At 42.9% G+C, this 16,757-nt stretch overlaps 1 long non-coding RNA gene across 1 annotated transcript in view; it reads left to right on the top strand.

The window, feature by feature from the left end:
* Positions 1 to 12,184, top strand: part of LOC126038287 (uncharacterized) — a 36,195-nt gene extending 24,011 nt beyond the window's left edge. The window contains exon 5 of the long non-coding RNA XR_007505982.1: positions 12,125 to 12,184. This is a non-coding gene — a long non-coding RNA (uncharacterized LOC126038287). The remainder of the gene's footprint in view (positions 1 to 12,124) is intronic.
* Positions 12,185 to 16,757: the final 4,573 nt, after the last annotated feature.

Below are 16,757 nucleotides of genomic sequence, written 5' to 3'. Positions count from 1 at the left end.
TCTTTCTTTTCTTCTGTTGTTTTTCTTAAACACATTTTTAAATTCCCATCTCATTTTGCTGCTTACGTCTCCTCTTCCCTCTCCACTCTCCCTCCCTCCCCTGTCGCCTTATCCTCCTGGGCGTCCCTTGCTAAGTAGGAATGCTACAGTGCTGGTATTCCAGCTCAGATTCAAAATCCACTGGGATGCCCTACTCCAGCCCTAGCATCCAGCGGTTGCTCGCTGCAGACGGGCTGACGTTCCCTGGAGAACAGCCTTGCTCAGGAAATGTAGCTATTTCCGCTCTCGGCTGCAGCCAGGAAATGAGGAGGCAGCAGTGAAGATATTTTTTGAATTTGACGGGACTTTTTTCTTACTTCGCAGCAAGGAGTGCTCAGGCCAGCGGGTCCTGCAGCGAGGCGTTTATTGAAACCCTGGGCCCGGGGAGGTGGTGTCTGAATTTGGGTTTGTGTTAGACCCAGGTTCAGATTAAGGTTTGGGATTTGAAAGCAGCAAAATGTCAGCGAATGATCCAAAGATTTGAAGCCAAAATAGTAAACATGACCTCATAAAGAGTTTCTGCTTTCTGTTGCTGATGTTCTCATTTGCTTGTTTGTTTGATTTTAGTTTGCTTAGGGTCTTGTCTTTTTATTTTTTTTTTTTTTTTTTTTTCCTCTTAATTTCTTTTTCTTTAACACAGAATTAAATAATTTGAAGTCTCTTCAGAATCCAGAGCAGTGCCTTTTGGGTGCTGCGCATGTAGAAATTCCCATCTGCTTCCACCACAGTGAAAAGGGTTTCAGATCCCACACTCTAATATTGGCCCACTTCTACGTTAATTTTAAATAGACTTTCTTAAAACGAATCTCTTGAGAATGTAAAGCAGTCAAGGGTACTTTAGTTTTAATGGAAGATGTGTGGCTAATCCCCTAGACTGTTTTAAAAAGCTCATTCTTATTAGTGTGAATATCCTGTAAACTTCTACTGCAAGTAGTGGTTAAAATACTGAAAGTAAGCATTTCCAATGAAAATGAAAAAACAATAATGGTAATAATTTAGTGAATTCGGGTGGCATTTTAGAAAAACATTATTTTTGGAGCTAAAAGGAAGATAATTCTTGGAAAGGATTTCACATTTAGCTGTTTCCAGAAACAGGCCTGTACTTTGAAATTCTCTGGAGGAAGCTTTTCCTCCACCTGTCCCTCTCCTCCTTCGGAAGAAAATACATTTGAACAGAATTTACCATTTCATCAAAATATTTACTATTGAAAAAATATATGTATTCACTATAGATGGATTAGAAAGGTGCTATGTCGATACTGAATTTTTCTTTAATATATGAAAATATAACAGCAAAGCTAGTAAATGTCAAAGCAAAAAGTTATTTCTAATGAGAAATAAAACATTTGTTCTGAAATTTTTGAATGGATAGTTGTGCAGGATTTAAAGGTTTTTCCTAGTTTTATTCCACGTAGAAAGGTTGTTGCGCCATTAGCCTGATTTTTCCCAGAGTGTTTCAACCACGGTTCCCTTGAAGCTTCTGTGACGACGGGTAAAACAGGAGCTACGTTTGTTAGCGCATTGTGTTTCGTTAGTGCTTCGGAGCCGGAGTCACAAACCACGGGCCAAAATCCTGCCATCACCTTACAAAGACAAACACGAGCCAGCCTCTGCCCTAAGTGTGCGTATGACAAGGGTGCCTGCAACAGACGTTTCCCAACGGAGGAATGCATGACAGCAGCCATATACGCACCCCAAAGGGGCCGAGTACGTTATCTGTGTACCCCCTGGTGCCACAGCCACAGGCAGCTGCAGTGTTTAGGGCATAGCGATGTATGTTTGCAACCCCCAACACAGGGGATCCAAGCTGGATTGGTGCCTTTTTGTGCTACGGGTGGTACAGATACTTGGTATTTTTACTGCGTCCCGAGGAGTTTGCTCTAAGCCTGTGACTTGCTGTGATGCTCTGGCATTGCCTGCCGTGCTGCATTTTGCTTTCCACAGGTAGGTCTGTGTTAAGGTGGGCGAAGCGAGTTGGGTGTCCTCTTGGTGCAGCTCTGTTGCTCAAAGAGCAGTGAAGCCTGCAGACTGTAGGTCTGAAGAGACAAAAGGGAGGGAGAAAAGGGGGGGAGTGACTTGCTCGTAGTCATCCAGAAGGAAAACATAAATCTTCTGACCTGCAATACAATGCTTGTTCCCTTAGCACCCACTGCCTCACAAGCGATGTCCCAGATCTTTATATATGTGATAGTCCCACTGAGTTAAATTGTGGCTAAGGAAACACAAATATTGTTACTCACATGTGGAGAGTTGCTCGTATACTAATCAGATGAAGAACAGAGATATCCATCTCGGCCCTATTAACTTCATCACACAATTCGTCATTGAAGTGGGTAACCGAAGGCTCAATTAGGCACTTGTGATTTTGGCTAGTGCCTGCAGAATAGTGTCCTCTTGTATAATTTTGTTTGGTTTTGGTTTTATATAGTAAAGCACAAATAACATTTGCTCATGAGACAGACTAGGGACACAGTGCCAGAAATAGAGGCTCCCGACAATTATACAGGATGTTGCTGTGGTGTTATCATATGATTCATCCACTATGAGTATGAACAATTGTTAACCTCAAGACACTCTCACTTTCACGCCCTGTGACACACATACCACTGAGGACAAATATCCTCAAGATGAGTAAAACATTAGGGCTGGGATCTTAACTCATAAAGGCCAGTTCATTTCAGGTTCATATGTTAAGCCTCAACTTTGCTCTCCAGTCCTTGAGCATGGGGATTATAAGGAGGATTTTCTGTAAGCAATGTGACGTGCTTGCTTAGTAAATCCTTTTTGGATGCTGATTGACCATAGTAATGGCTGTGGACAGAGACTATCAAAATGGTCCACGGTGGAAACCGCTGAAATCAATTACAAAGAGAATAAATTTGGCCCAGATGGTCTGATACAACTGAGCTGAATGCCAGAGGGAGTTATACTGAGGAATGTATCCAGTAAAGCTGGAAGAAACATGGCCAAAGGCATTCCAGTGCTTGCAAGAGCATCGTTCTTGTGAAAAACTTCTGTGCAGGCTTTGCTTGAACGTAAGCTTGGCAGTTATAAATTGGTAGAGCAATAGCAGCTTGTATCAGTGGAGCAGCAGGACTTGCAGACTTGCAGATGCAAACTTGCATGTCCTGAATGTCCCCTACCGTGGATAACGGCTGGATAATGGATGAGCTTCTGTGCAACCCCATCTATTGTAAGCGTTTTGTTATCTTATGTACCGTAATGCTTATCTTTCCCGTAAATGGTCAAGGGCCACCACTGGGTGTGCCTTTTGCAATTTTTTCTGTTTAATTTAATTTAATGCTGGACCCTCCTTTCAGAACTTGACTCGGGCACTTGCTGTTGGTCAGCCATCTTTTGCCAGCTATTTTGCCTTGCAAACTCGCATCACTAGATGGCAGTGTAATGGCAAAAACCTGCCCTGCCTGTACTGCCAGGCAGGAAAGTCAAATTTCACCTAAAAAAGTGGATGAAATTTAAAATTTGAATGCAAAACAACCAGACCTTAAAATGCCTCTTCAACCTCCTCAAAATCCCGTAACACTCTCTGTAAAAAACCTAGGAAAAGGTCTTCATTTACGACCCAATGGCATAGGAGCTACACCAATTTATGCCACCCACACATTTGGCCCACAGAGCTCACATGAACATGACAGCCATACTTGTGATTTGTATATATATGATATTAGGTCAGGAAGTTTGGGTAAGGTTTAAAATGCAGAAACAGTGAAGCAAACAAACGTGATATTTGTCTTCAAAATTAAGCTTTCCTCACTCTTCAGCTTTTGCTCACGCTTCCCAACAGGACGATGTTTTGAGTTGCTTTGCAGTCCCAGACTTTGTGGTGCAAAAAATTAAGCTACAGGTCGTCTCATTTCAGTTCTCTTGAAATAAAAAACGCTCTGCAGCATCCAGTCGCGTTTTGTGGCCCAAAGGGGGAATTTAAGTGGTGCACAGGTATTGGTTTGGGTTTCTGTAGGGAGAATTGCGTCCTGTGAGCCCATCTAATTGAAGCATATGGAGTATGTGCGCTCATGTATGTTTTCTTAGGTCTGGATTAGCGCCCTCATTTATGACCAAGATTTTAACAAGGAGGAAAATGTCACAGTATAGAAAAATAAACAGGGTAAAAATGAATGGCAGAAAGACAATCTTCACCACGCTAAACATCGTCCTTTTTGGACGTCATGAAGACAGCTGTTGGTCGGGAGTGAGATCTGAAGGTCTTTGTTAGGAAACGTTATTGCTGAGATTTTCACTGTTTGGATTTCCTGTTTTCCTCACTTCTGAACCCTTTAGCTTTTGTAATCTAAGCAGGGTCAGGTCTGGTCATCCGTGGGGAAACAGACTGACTGTGAACAACAAGGCTATGTACTGCAAGAACAGTGCTGCGGAGTCAGTAGGTGAACGGCTGGGTAGGTTAGGGAGGCAGCCAGGATCCTCATCAGAGTCTGCTCTGACCTTCTCTGTAATGCTGGCCATAAGACTTCCCCGTCTGAACTGCATCTGTCTAGATAAAAAATATCTGTCCTTGATTTTCAAACGTTGAGTGATGGAAAACCACCCACTGTCCTTTAGAAGCGCTTCCAGGGGTTAATTGCCTTTGGCTGTTAAAAATGAGTGTCTTATTTTTGGTCGAAATCTACTTAGCTTTAATTTCCTTGTCATTGCATTTGGTTATACCTCTCTCTGTAGACAGAAGAGCTCTCATGAAAATTTTTTGTAGAAGTCTTTGATGCCCAGATATGATGTGCTCCAAAAGATGCTCCACAAGCCGTCATCTTCCAGATAAGATGTAAAAGTCAGATTGGAACCATTTGATCTCTCTCAGAAGCCATACTTTTCAAAGAATGTGCCAATATCCATTCAGGTTTGACTATCCACAAACTCCCCCTCCAGTATCAGTGTCGTAAAATGCTTTTAACAGTCCTGGTCTGAAGTGGTGATCTCCCTGCATGCATGTGCCTTTGTGTCTCCATTGGCTGAACACTGTGATATTTTTCCCTGCAATAGCTAAAGCAAAGTTAGCCCTAGAAGGGTTGAAATTAAACCGGTGTAAAGGTGCATGATCGAAAATATATAGATGGAGGTTGAAAAGTCTCACCTGCTGTGTCCGCACTTGGTGGCAAGTCATATAACTATACCAGCATAGTTGAAGGGATATAATCCTGTTGTGGTAGGTGCTATTAATGTTATTGTGTAGTACTATTGGTCACTGTGTGGTACTTAACAGTTACTCTAAGTGAAGTGATTAAGCACTGTACAACATGGCTGTGTATCAGGTGAGCCTGTGGAGTAAATCAGTGCTGTCTGTCAGTCCAGTTCTTTGCGTAGAGTCTGAAGGAACAACTCCCATGGCGTACTGCGCTCATTTTTTCTCCTGCCCGTGTATTTGGTGTAAGCTAAACTTGGTCATATCTCACCATCCCTGGAGTATGGCCAGGAATTCTGCTTAGTACCGTCTCTGCCAGTATCCCTCTTTTCCTTTTCACAATTCAGTTTCTTACTCCAAACACTGATTTTCACCAGCGAATAGGTTGGATCTGCTCCGGAAGGCGGTCTTCACAAGGCTAATATGTTTCCTTCCCTTCCTAATTATGCATGGCCCATTTTCTCACAGTTATACGTTGGCTTTTCTCAGGGTTATCGTGGCACAGCTCATCCATGTTTTTGAGTTCTTTTGTGATAGTGAAATTCTTCCAGCTGCAACTGTAATTAAGTTCAACTTTTTTGAAGGACAGCTGGGAAGACTTTCACAGCGTGGTGTTTAATGGTTGGCTTTGTCCCAGAACCTCCACCAAATGTCTTAGCTTTCACCTTCAAATTCGTAGGTATAGGGGCTGCCATGCAGACATTTAGGGCTTGATTCTCTTCTCACTTATGGTGCTGTCTTGAGGAAAGGCAGAAGAATTACCGGGGTTATATCTGTGTAATTCATGTGTTTGTAAGGGGACAATTGGGTTCTTGGGTTGCTGGATGAATAGTATGCAGTTTCAGCCAAGTTTTAGGTATCTGAAGGTGGCAGGGCTATTCTGCAGATTGAACTAGGATGTGGAGCAAGGGGACCCGGGGTCCTGCTGCGATATCTGTCTGCCATCTTCCCAGTGTACATGCCGAAGTGGGGCAGTGTGCCCCATCTCTCCTTCTCCAGAGCAGGTGGACTGGGCAGCGGCTCCAGTTCTCCCACTCGCTGACCCTCCCAGCGGCGTTACTGCAACAGGACGTTGTGATTTACAAGGACGGGCCAGCAGGAAATTCCTACCTCCGCCCCCCTGGAGAAAGAAGGAAGCGGGAGAAGCGCCGTGACTCAGAGTCATCATGCCTGAGTCAGTGCGTACGCGGTTCCTGGGGTGGTGCTCAGCTCCCACCAGCCGTTATCCTGACCCTGCGTGCAGTGCTGGTCACCACCCCCTAAAGCGCAGCTGGAATTAACTTGCACTCCTGCGCTGATGCCTGGCGTCGTTTGAAGGGGGGGGCTGAGAAGCTGCATGCAGAAAAAGACCCGATTCAATTAATGCTATTCTTTAATACATGAATAAACAACTTATGGCAGGTGCCTGGCAGCTTATGATAATCAAGGGGGTATTTATGGGAGATCAGAAAATATACTTAGTTGAACAAGTCTCTCTTCTGTCTTTGGCTTACCACAGACTCGCTGAAATTGGATGGGGTCATTTGCTGTCTAGTCGCAGATAATAAATCAAAGGACTGAAGAAACTGCAGGAGAAAGGGCATGAACTGACCAAACATTTAGCTTATTGTAGCAAGCATCAGCCCAGCCAAACTGAAACTTTCCCAGCAAATTTTCACTCAAATCCAGTTATTCCCTGTAGGCAGCTGAGTTGTCTGAGTAAATAGAGGTCACTTTACCTTGACTAAACAATGACTTTGCTATAGTCGGTGCCAGCTATGTAGCAGTTACAAAATGTACTTTAAAGGCTTGTTGGTAGCAGGCTGCCAGGGTGAATGAACCAGTCAGTCTGGTCTACTTTGGGCAGGATTTAGGATGCTTAGTTAGATGAAGCTGCGGTCGGATCAGCTGATCCCGTTCTTTGAGTGGGGATATAGTATGCAAACGAACAGACGTGTATAAGGAGGAAGCGGACAGGAGCTGGGGGAGTGGAGAAAGGATGACTTTCCTCTGATGTCAAAAATCCCATCATTCAGTGCTCGCAGTGAAAAAGACAAGAGGAGAAGAATGTGGAGAGAGAGAGAGAAAGGGAGAGAAGAAATGAAGGGAAAGGACACACTGATTTTTCTCCCTAATTCTGTAGGCTAACAGTGTCCACCCTAATAGGATGGAGAAATGAGCCTGATCCCGAGTGCCAAGTTCTGAACAGCCTTCCAAGCCCCAGGGATTGTTCACAACCCCATCCCGATCTGGACTTGGTTAGTACTGTCTTGATATGAATAATCAGGTAGATAAAAATTGTCAAGAAACTTACTGCAGTTTCCTCAGGGCTGTCTTTGTGTTATCATTTATTTCTGGCAATTTTAATTTTCTGATCATTGTCTGTGTTTGTCAGAGGTGTTAGATATCCAGCTCTCCTAGGATTTCTGCAGTGTTGTGAGAAAGGAGCAGAGCTGGCTGTAAGTGAATTAGATCGAGCACCAGACGCAGGAGAGCTGGAGTTGCCTGGAGCTCTGTCCAGGTTGCTAATTCTTCCTTCCGAGGGGCTGATTTCAAAAGGTGCCAGATTTGTCCTTCGTGCATTTTGCTGTGTGCCGTTGCCTGTAATTAGTTTCTCAACTGAAAAAGCTCTCTCAACTGGAAAAAAAAAAAAAAAAAAAAAAAAGCAAAGAAAAAAAAGCCAAAAAACAACCCCACACATTTTTGGCAGTGGGTTGTTTTTCTAAGCAATTAATTAAGCGCTGATTTTAAAAGAATTTGAATGAATCCTCCTTCCACTCTGTGTCAAGCATGGATTTTGTATTAATCACTTCACTACTCGCTGACTGAATAAGGACTGAAAAAGATGCATAGAGTAAAAATTTCCTCAGGAAATGAATCAGACAAGGAACCTATGCCTCATCTCTCCTCCTACAAATGAAGAAAGAGAGGATTTTGTCAATGGTGGGTCAGTTTACAAATGTGTCCTTTGCAGTGTGAGTCATAAGTAGTGATACATTTCACAGCAATGCAACCACAGATGCAGTTTAAATCCAGGACTGAATGCCAGCTAAAGATAAATAGAAATGAATCCTCATGCCCGTAATAGTAATGAGAATGAAAATGCAACCTGTCAGACCTGCTTGTATGTCAGCCAGCTCTTGCTGCTTTTAAAATCAGTGCCAAAATTCTCGCTCACTTTAATGGGAGCAGAATAATCGCTTGGGACATGGTCTTGTGATTTCCATTTGCTTGATAAGCCAGGAAGAGATGTGGATTTTTACAAAATGGAGCTGGTAGAGTACCTGCCACGCTGTGGGCACCCTTTAGCTTACTGCACTGGAGTCTTAAGGAGAGGGGACAGCATTTCAGTAGAGTACAGTCTCCAGGCAAATGTGAATGCTCCCAGGTGGGTATCACCTCATTGCGGGGAGGTGATAAAGGAATCAGGAGCAGGTGGGCAGCAGTGCTGTCTCTGGAGCTGTCTGCAATGTGTTACTGGTTTTGAGATTTCTAAAATACTGGACAAATACTTTTATTTTTTTCCTGAAGTACCAGCCTTTGTTAGTGTTATAGCTGTTAAGAGATGTGTAAAAAAACTGTTGTCATGAAACTCCCATCAAGATTTGTTGTTGTTTTGATCATGGGTGAGATAATGAAATTTAGCAGAAAATCTGAGCTGAAATACAAAAATCGTAATAGTTTTCACTGGTGCCACTTTCCCAGGGTTTCCTGAGACTAACCCTTGTAAGTGTGTTAGTATTCATGTTTTGGGTTTTTTTTTTTTTCTTTATTGAGTTTCCTGTAGTCATCTCTAGCTTGCCAGGCTTTAAAAGTGTTAGGCAAGAGATCCGATGTGGATCAGATATTTAGTGGGTCCGCCAAAGTCAATGGCACTATGACAATTTATTACTGGCCAAGATCCATCCATTGGTGTCCTAAAGTGTGATAAGATGAATAGCTGAGATGCTGCCGGTCTTTTTGTTAAAGATAATGGCCGTCCTTGGAAAGGTCTTTATATTAAACAAGTTCATAGACACAGATGTTTGTTTATTAGTGTATGTGCAATCTTTCAGTCTCTAGGCTCAAAGACCATCACAGTTTGCAAATATCAGCATGTTCCTTTGTAAAAGTGGTAGCACTGGGGCAGCACCGAAAGGTTTGAAATGGGATGGAGAATGGCAGAGCTGGAGTCAAATTTAAATTTTCTGAGTCACTGGCCAGCACTTTAACTATAAGATCAGTCCTCTTCTCTTTAGGGTTAAACGTTTCCTCTTACAAAAAAAGAGCTAGAGGCTCTTGATTATCCATGCAAAACAGGCGAGGGCTTTGATTTGTAAGGTTTTGTCTGACACACTTTTAAATGGATGAAGCTCAATTTAGATTCCAAAAGAAAATCTGAATTTGATGGTTCAGACATATACCCACTCTTCTCTTATCCTCAGGCACCATTCTCCACCCTTCCCCTTTCCTCCTCAAAAAATGATACCACCTAATGCTTTGAACCAAGAAAGCATATTTCAAGATCAGTGTGGAACAATTAAACCAATGATCTGTACGCTTCAAGGAGAAAACTGAGCTGCAGTAGCTCTGCTTTGACAGGTCTTTGGAGGATTTCAAGGAAGTTACACCCACTTCATTCATGATAATCGGCTGTTTAACGCAGAGCAGCTCAGTGTTATGAATGAAAGGGAGCATGTTTTGGCTTGCAGAACAACTCACAAATCTAATGCTTCACTCGTCGAATAACCAGCCACATTAAAAAAAAAAAAAAAAAAAAAAATCTGACTTCATTCTTGAAATGAAATTAATGAATGTAAGACTCAGTGGAAAAAAAAACCCCAACACCTAAAACTGCATCCTCTCTTTAGAGATCCAGAAACATTGTACCTCTCCTTACTGTGGATTTATGAGTCACTGTGGCTGGACAAGTTGGGGGAAAAAACACAGCCTCTGAATGGACTTTGATGCAGCTAAGACCAGGTCTTGGCAGGTTTTGTGCATTCGATCAGAACATGCTGAATTGCTGGATTTCATATGGTTTTGGTGGCAAAAGGGAAACAGAAGGAAAGAGAATATTGGGGATAGTATATGGATCTACGGAAGTAATAAGTTTTCTTTTGGATGGAGTTGTAGGGGCTCTCTGAGAAGCTGTGGCCTCTATGCTGTGCCTAAGTAGCCCTGCTGATTAGAAAGACATTGATTTTTGCTTATTGAACCTGGCTTTGTGGAATACCATGACTTCCCCAGGTGTCATGTGGCTGCTGGAACTGCGCCGTATCAGGTGCCTGCATGCCTTCTGGCAGCACTGGGTTTATAGACTCTAGAGAGTCTTGGACGATAGTAGGACTCCTGGGAGGTTATTGTAGGCAAATGTAGTTTAGGATATCTTGAATTAAAGGCAGAAGCAAAGCTAGTTTAAGGCTGTCTTTCTACCTTTCCTTATTCACAGTTCATTTGGTAATAAAATGGCTTTCTGGAGGAGCTAAGTGCACATCCATCCTTACTGTCTACCAGGCAGTGATTTGCCTGTGCCTGTGCAGGAAGGAGCACAGTTACTTTGATTAAATAAACACCCACCGGTGGTTGGAAAACGTTTGACACGGAACTGAACTGAATGTTTATTAATTGTAGTTTTGGAAGAAATGCGTATAATCGTTTCCCTTGCTGGTCCTTGTCTGGAATTGGGGTAAAAATGCCAGATGTAATATTTTTCTTTTTAACAGTATTTTACAAAGCGTTACCTTTTTTCCACTATTTTTCTTCTGAGGGGAATACATTGTCAGGTTTATCTGAGAAATACACGGTGATATAGGTTGATTAAGTGATTTTAATGAGAATGGGTCAATGGTGAAGACTAGGATTAACTACCTAATCCAAAAACCATTCCAGCAATACTGTCTTTTGAGCCCAGGAGCATCAAAGCATCTCTCTCCATCTCAGTACCTAGATAACTTCCAGGTCCATAATATTCAAGCACCCCGCAGCACTGCATCACCGTAAGCTAGAGCAGTGCTTTCTGTCTTACCTCAATAGGTGGGGAACTGGTGCACCAGAAGAGTACATGGCTTGCCCAAGATCTCAGAGAAGGTCTGTAGCATAGGTATTTTGGCTTGGATGGGCTTTGGATCCGTTTGACCTGAGGCTGCCAGTTTACGGTGCGGTGTAGTAGTAATAATATAAAAAATCAACAGCAATAGAAAATAACGGGAAAGCCTTGGAGCAGCTTAAAAATTAAGGCCTAGGTTTCCCACACTTTAATGTTAATTTGGAGGATAAATGATTTTCCAAGAAGTTTAGGAGAGTGTAATGTCCCTTTTGGCATCTTCTGTGCTGTCGTTGCTGTATCATATGGACAGAGATGTTGAGAGACCTGTTTTGCTTCTGCAGAAGTCTCAGAAAATCACAACAGAACAAAGAAGAACCTAACTGACTTTTCATTATGCATACTGAGCAAGAGGCAGAGAAGGGGCGGTTCGGCTGTAGGTAGAGGAATCATGGCAGAACTGTGCATGCCTTAATACTCAGATTGGTGCATACATTGAACATTATGCATGTGTCTCTGGAACTGACCTGTCTCTGAAAGAGCCGAGTTTTACGCAAAAGGAAGCTAAACAAAATCAATTGGAGAAAAGTCAATTCCATGTGAGGATCTTTCATCTTTGTTCAGCAGCAGAGAGACTCTGATGGAAGGTGGGAAAACAATCTTTCTCATCCTTTTTACACCAGAGTAATTCCCAGAACACTCTTCAGCTAAAGCCGGGATCTTACTAGATCCCTTTCCACTGAGCAGTTAAAAAAAGGGCAGGGTGGCTATAATCCCTTGCCCTGTGCCCTGCAGGGGAAACCAGCTGAAGGCAGAGCAAGGCAAAGGTAGGTTGGATGGTGCCTAGGAAGGGAAGGAGTGTGGGAGATCGCTTCGTCGTCTGCTGCGTACAATAAACTGATGTCCTTCTTTTTTCTTCTACTCTATAGAACTGTGTTTGGGGAAATCAAGAACTGAACAGATCCTTTTTTATTTCCACTCATTTTCAGGGTGAGTGAATTCTCTTGTCTTCACTACTGCTGTCATGTCCTGTGCAGCTAAGAAGTGTGACTTAAGGTTCAGAGGAAAATCTCTCTTTTTTTAATCTTTGCACTGATAACACTGTGCTTAATTTAGCAGCAGTGAGGCAGAACATTTGGATTTTGTCATCCATTTCCAAAACCATTGTTGGCTTCTTATTTCTTTGTTCCCCCCCCCCCCCCCTACTGCTCATTTTAGGTTTACATTTTATTGTAGGTGCCAAAAGATAAGTTAATGCCAACTTGATGATTAATTAACTAATATTTTCCTCTGCCCTAAGATGGAAAGCCTTTATCTCAGTAGCCTATTAAATAATATTTTATTTATTACTGCATGGGTACATCTAAATGGATTTGAGTTCTGCCCTCCTGAGAAATTTGGGCAAGAATTTGTAGTAATAGGATGAAAGAAAGCCAAAGGAACCTTAAACTTGTTATCAGAAAGTATGTCTTAATGTCAGGCTAATGTTTGTCTTTATTTTGCAAGCCCCAAGCAGTATCACAGTCTCATTGTCAAAAGTGACTGGTAATACGCAGTTCTGAGGCTTTCTGGCATGCTCGGAAATGCAAAAATCAATAAAAAGCTTGATTTTCAAGAGGCTGTGAGAATTGCTCAGGCATTCTTAAGGTATCGCAGCCTAGTTGCCCAAGCTTATAAAGAAGTTGTGGAAGAAGCACACCTGGGAGGTTTCCAGCCTACCTGACCTATGCCATGAAGGTGCCTTATGTAGCTCCGCAGAAGTTAGCAGAGGCCTCTGCACTGCTGGTGGTGGTACATGTCCCTTCTTTTGTGAGCTTGTAACTGGCTGCAGGCATCTCATCTCAAGTTAGTGTCTTTCCAGCAGGAGATTTGGAATTCAAGATGAAGTTCAGAGCTGCCTCTCACTGTGGGAATCATTCTTCAAAGTGCCATAAATGCATAGCATTAATACAAGACCATAGATGTGAATATTTTCAACTGAATAAGTGAAAAGAAAGGAGGAAAATTGGGTTGAACAATGATAATAAATTTATTGGTGGTGAGATTGGTTACCTCATTCTCTTGAAATTATAATTAGACCGGAGGAATGAGGTAACTGCATACTTATGGCACTTCTGAGAACCTTGCCTATGGGCAAAAATTAGTGCTGTGAAAGTGAGAGGTATTAGACATACCGGGTAGAATTCCCACCATGAAGAAATGGTAGGACACCATGTAATAGCCAATGCCTGAGACTTAGAAGAGCACTGTACATAAAGGTGAGTTGACCCAGTCAGTCCCTTTCTAAGGGCCTCACCTTTGGAGATTCGAAATACCTTTCTTTGCACTGAGATTCATCTCTTTCTATTTCTCTTTCTCTACTTATGTGTGTTCTAAAAGATAGAACACATGTCTAATTGATGTCCCCGAGTGCTATTGCAGATTAAATATTGAGTGCACATATGCCTACTGTGTAACATAGTGAATAACACATATGGGTGTAGATAGCATGATAATATGGCTTGCGAACTGATGAGTAACGTGTGTACATGCTTATATGGTAAGCATACCAGCTTTGTTCTGCTACTTTTGAATTCTGGGTCCGAATGCCTTTTGCTTTTATTAAACCCTGTGCATGAATATGTTGACACCTGTTAATCTGCTGAATTCATTGGTGCCTAAATTAGAAGTGTACCAAGTTTTCAGAAGTCTTACAACTACCCTTGACTTCAGTGGGATTAATCTGTCCCTGGATTGTGTGAATAATGGGCTATTTTTAGGGAGGGGGGAGTAAGGGAGATCAGTGGCAGAATCAGGAAGTTAAGGGAGAAAACTCTGCATTTTTACTCCTCCAAAAGGGAATCTTTTACCCCCACATCCTTTTTTTCCTCATGCTTAACATAATACGTTTGCCTTGAGCTTTCACAAAGCAAAATGCAGAGCTTTAAAGGCTGGATTTGACAAGATGAAGGAGAAGTGGTAGGCAGCAGCAGTGGTCATGGTAGCATCTTCTTTTCATCAAGTTTCTCAGGAGTTAGTGCGGTCACCTCAGATGTGGGACATCCCGGTTCGATTACCTCCCCTACCTTTAGGAAATTTGAGCCACATCCAAGTTGCAGGAATGTGTGCTAAACTCCAGCCTACGTTCTACTTTGCATGAATAACTAAATATTGACAGAGGCAAGGTCTTAAGGCGGGTATTCACCTTCCTACCTCCTCCAGTGATTGTACTAACAATTTGACTAGTGAATTGTTTTATTTCAGTAACTATTTATATTGAGATTACAGCTTTGAGGACTGTTTGTGCATTTTAATTGCTGACTATTTAATGCAGAACATATACGTAGTCCTTGAAGCAGGGATCGGAGCCCAGGTTTCCCCTTTACCAGGTGAGTGCTGGAGGCGGCACATCAGGGAGCTGTGCTCCATCTTTCAGTGCACTGAATCTTTCCATCTTTTTTCCACAACTTTAGCAGGAAGTACAGCGAGTCCTGACACTAGACAGCAGCTGACAGCCAGCTGGTTAAGGCACTGACCTCTGAAGTTTGGAGAACCTAGACGGGCGACTCGGTCTTTTCCTCTGTTTCCTTGGTGTTTTCACCATTGGTCTTCTGCAGAAGTGGAGGAGGGTGTGATCTACTTTCAGGGCTTTGCAGGTAATTGGCCATGGCCATTGCATTTTATGTGGAGGCCTGAGTGGGACTTGCAGGGCAGCAAACTGGGTAGCTAAGACATAAGTCTGATCTTTTGAGAATCGCTCTCTTGGGCACCTCAGGTCACCAGATTTGTGTGTAAGGAATTGGAGTCATTTTGTGGAACGAGCCTGAGACCATTGGGGCAGATTTCTCGCCGTGTGAATTTTACCTGCAAGAGTTGTAGCTCCTGTGAAGTTTTCGTGGGCCTCTTTGTAAGCCGTGGAAATGGTGAGGGCAGTACGCTGGTAGCAACTATTCCCTCTCTTACAAATCTAAAGGGAGTTCCCAGTAGATGCAAAACAGCTCTAGGAGCTTTTGTGGAGCAGTTGCCTAATTTAGACCAGTTGCTGAATGTTTAAAAGTTATGCCAGTGGACCAATGTCCAGCTCTAAATTTGGAGGGGTATTAAGCTATGCCCCAGGGCTGTGTGTCCTCATGGCTTAGCATAGGGGTCCTTCTCTTGGATTATTGAGCAGCTGGGAAAAACAGGGAGATTAGAGCTAGTGGAGGTAACAAAAAGCAAATGTCATCTGAGGCTGAAGCTGAGGGGAAGTCACACTGATGTTTTGGATGAGCCTGTTTCTTGCACAATGCTCTCTGCTTATGAATGTTCAGATAACTGCGGAAAGAAGTAAAAACAAAGTTAGGTCTCCACTATACAACAGAGAGGAAATAGGAACAAGGTGTCCAAAAACGTTAGAAGCATCTGGTTTAGGAAGATGAATTGCATTATCTTGCGTTAATATAGCTGCTTTGTATTAAGTCCTTTCAGCCATAAAATAATGTGACTGTGCTTTCTCTGTTTAAAGTTGAATGTTCTTAATACTATGTATGAAAATATTGTGGAACTTGCTGAAACTTTTGAGCCCTTTTCTACATCAGTAGATGGTGAGTGGGGCAGGAATGCTTGGGAGAGGTGTTCCACTACGATTGCCCAAGAAAATGACTGTGCTGCCTTGTAGGAAGAAACATCTCTTGCTAGCCTGCGTTAGTCCTGTTGCATGAATACCGGTGCCTCTGTGCTGACATTATATGGATGTTTCTAATTCACAGCGGTATGAAGCATGCTTTTGGGGGGAAGGGGGAGGTTAATTGGGGAAGGAAAGGCCTGAGGGAGAACTGCTAAAGGGTTTGGTCAAAGTATCAGCAGGATCCCGTGAGCCTCACTGAAAGGGTGAGTGTTAAGGCAGCCTGTCCATCCCGCTCCTAATGGAGACACCTGGGAGAGAGAAGGGGCTTAGTCAATGTATTCGTCCCCAGAGAGGCTTTCCTTTTTCAGAAGGGTCTTTGAACAGGGGGAAGTGGTGGAGATAGTAGCTTTGGGTCCTGCTGAGGTCTGTCCTAGGTCTACATGCTTTCCTAGGGACTTAACTCTCTTGTAGGGACCTGTTCTCGTTCCCTAGGTCTATGCTCTTTCCTAGGCACCCATCCTTTTTCCCTACATCTGTGCTCTTTCATAGTGATCTATGCGCTTCTCTCTATTGTTCTTTTGCTGAGGATCAGCTGAGCAGGCTACGGTAGTATTGACCGTCATTATTATTAGTGTATTTACAACATCAGAGAGAGCAGAGTTCTATGCTGCAGTAGCTGTTGAGACACACAATTATTAGCATGTTTGCAGTATCTGAGAGAGGAGGCCTGTGGCTGCACTAGCTGGACAAGACTTACAATTATTAGCATCTTAATAGTATCAGAGAGGAAGTGTCGAGACTGCAATAGCTATGGAAGCTCACGCTTACTAGGACATTTGCAATATGAGGGAGGCAAGGCTCATGATGTTTATTATATTGCCCATCAGTCTGTGTCCTGATACTGCTCAGTCATGCATACCAGGAACAGCTTATCCATAGTGCTCAGAGAACGGTATGCCAAAATCCTCTTGTGGTCC

Source organism: Accipiter gentilis, chromosome 5, assembly GCF_929443795.1.
Source record: "Accipiter gentilis chromosome 5, bAccGen1.1, whole genome shotgun sequence".
NCBI classification, from domain to species: Eukaryota; Metazoa; Chordata; class Aves; order Accipitriformes; family Accipitridae; genus Astur; species Astur gentilis.
The sequence above is the reverse complement of the archived record's forward strand: the minus strand, read 5'-3'. Positions and strand labels throughout refer to the sequence as shown.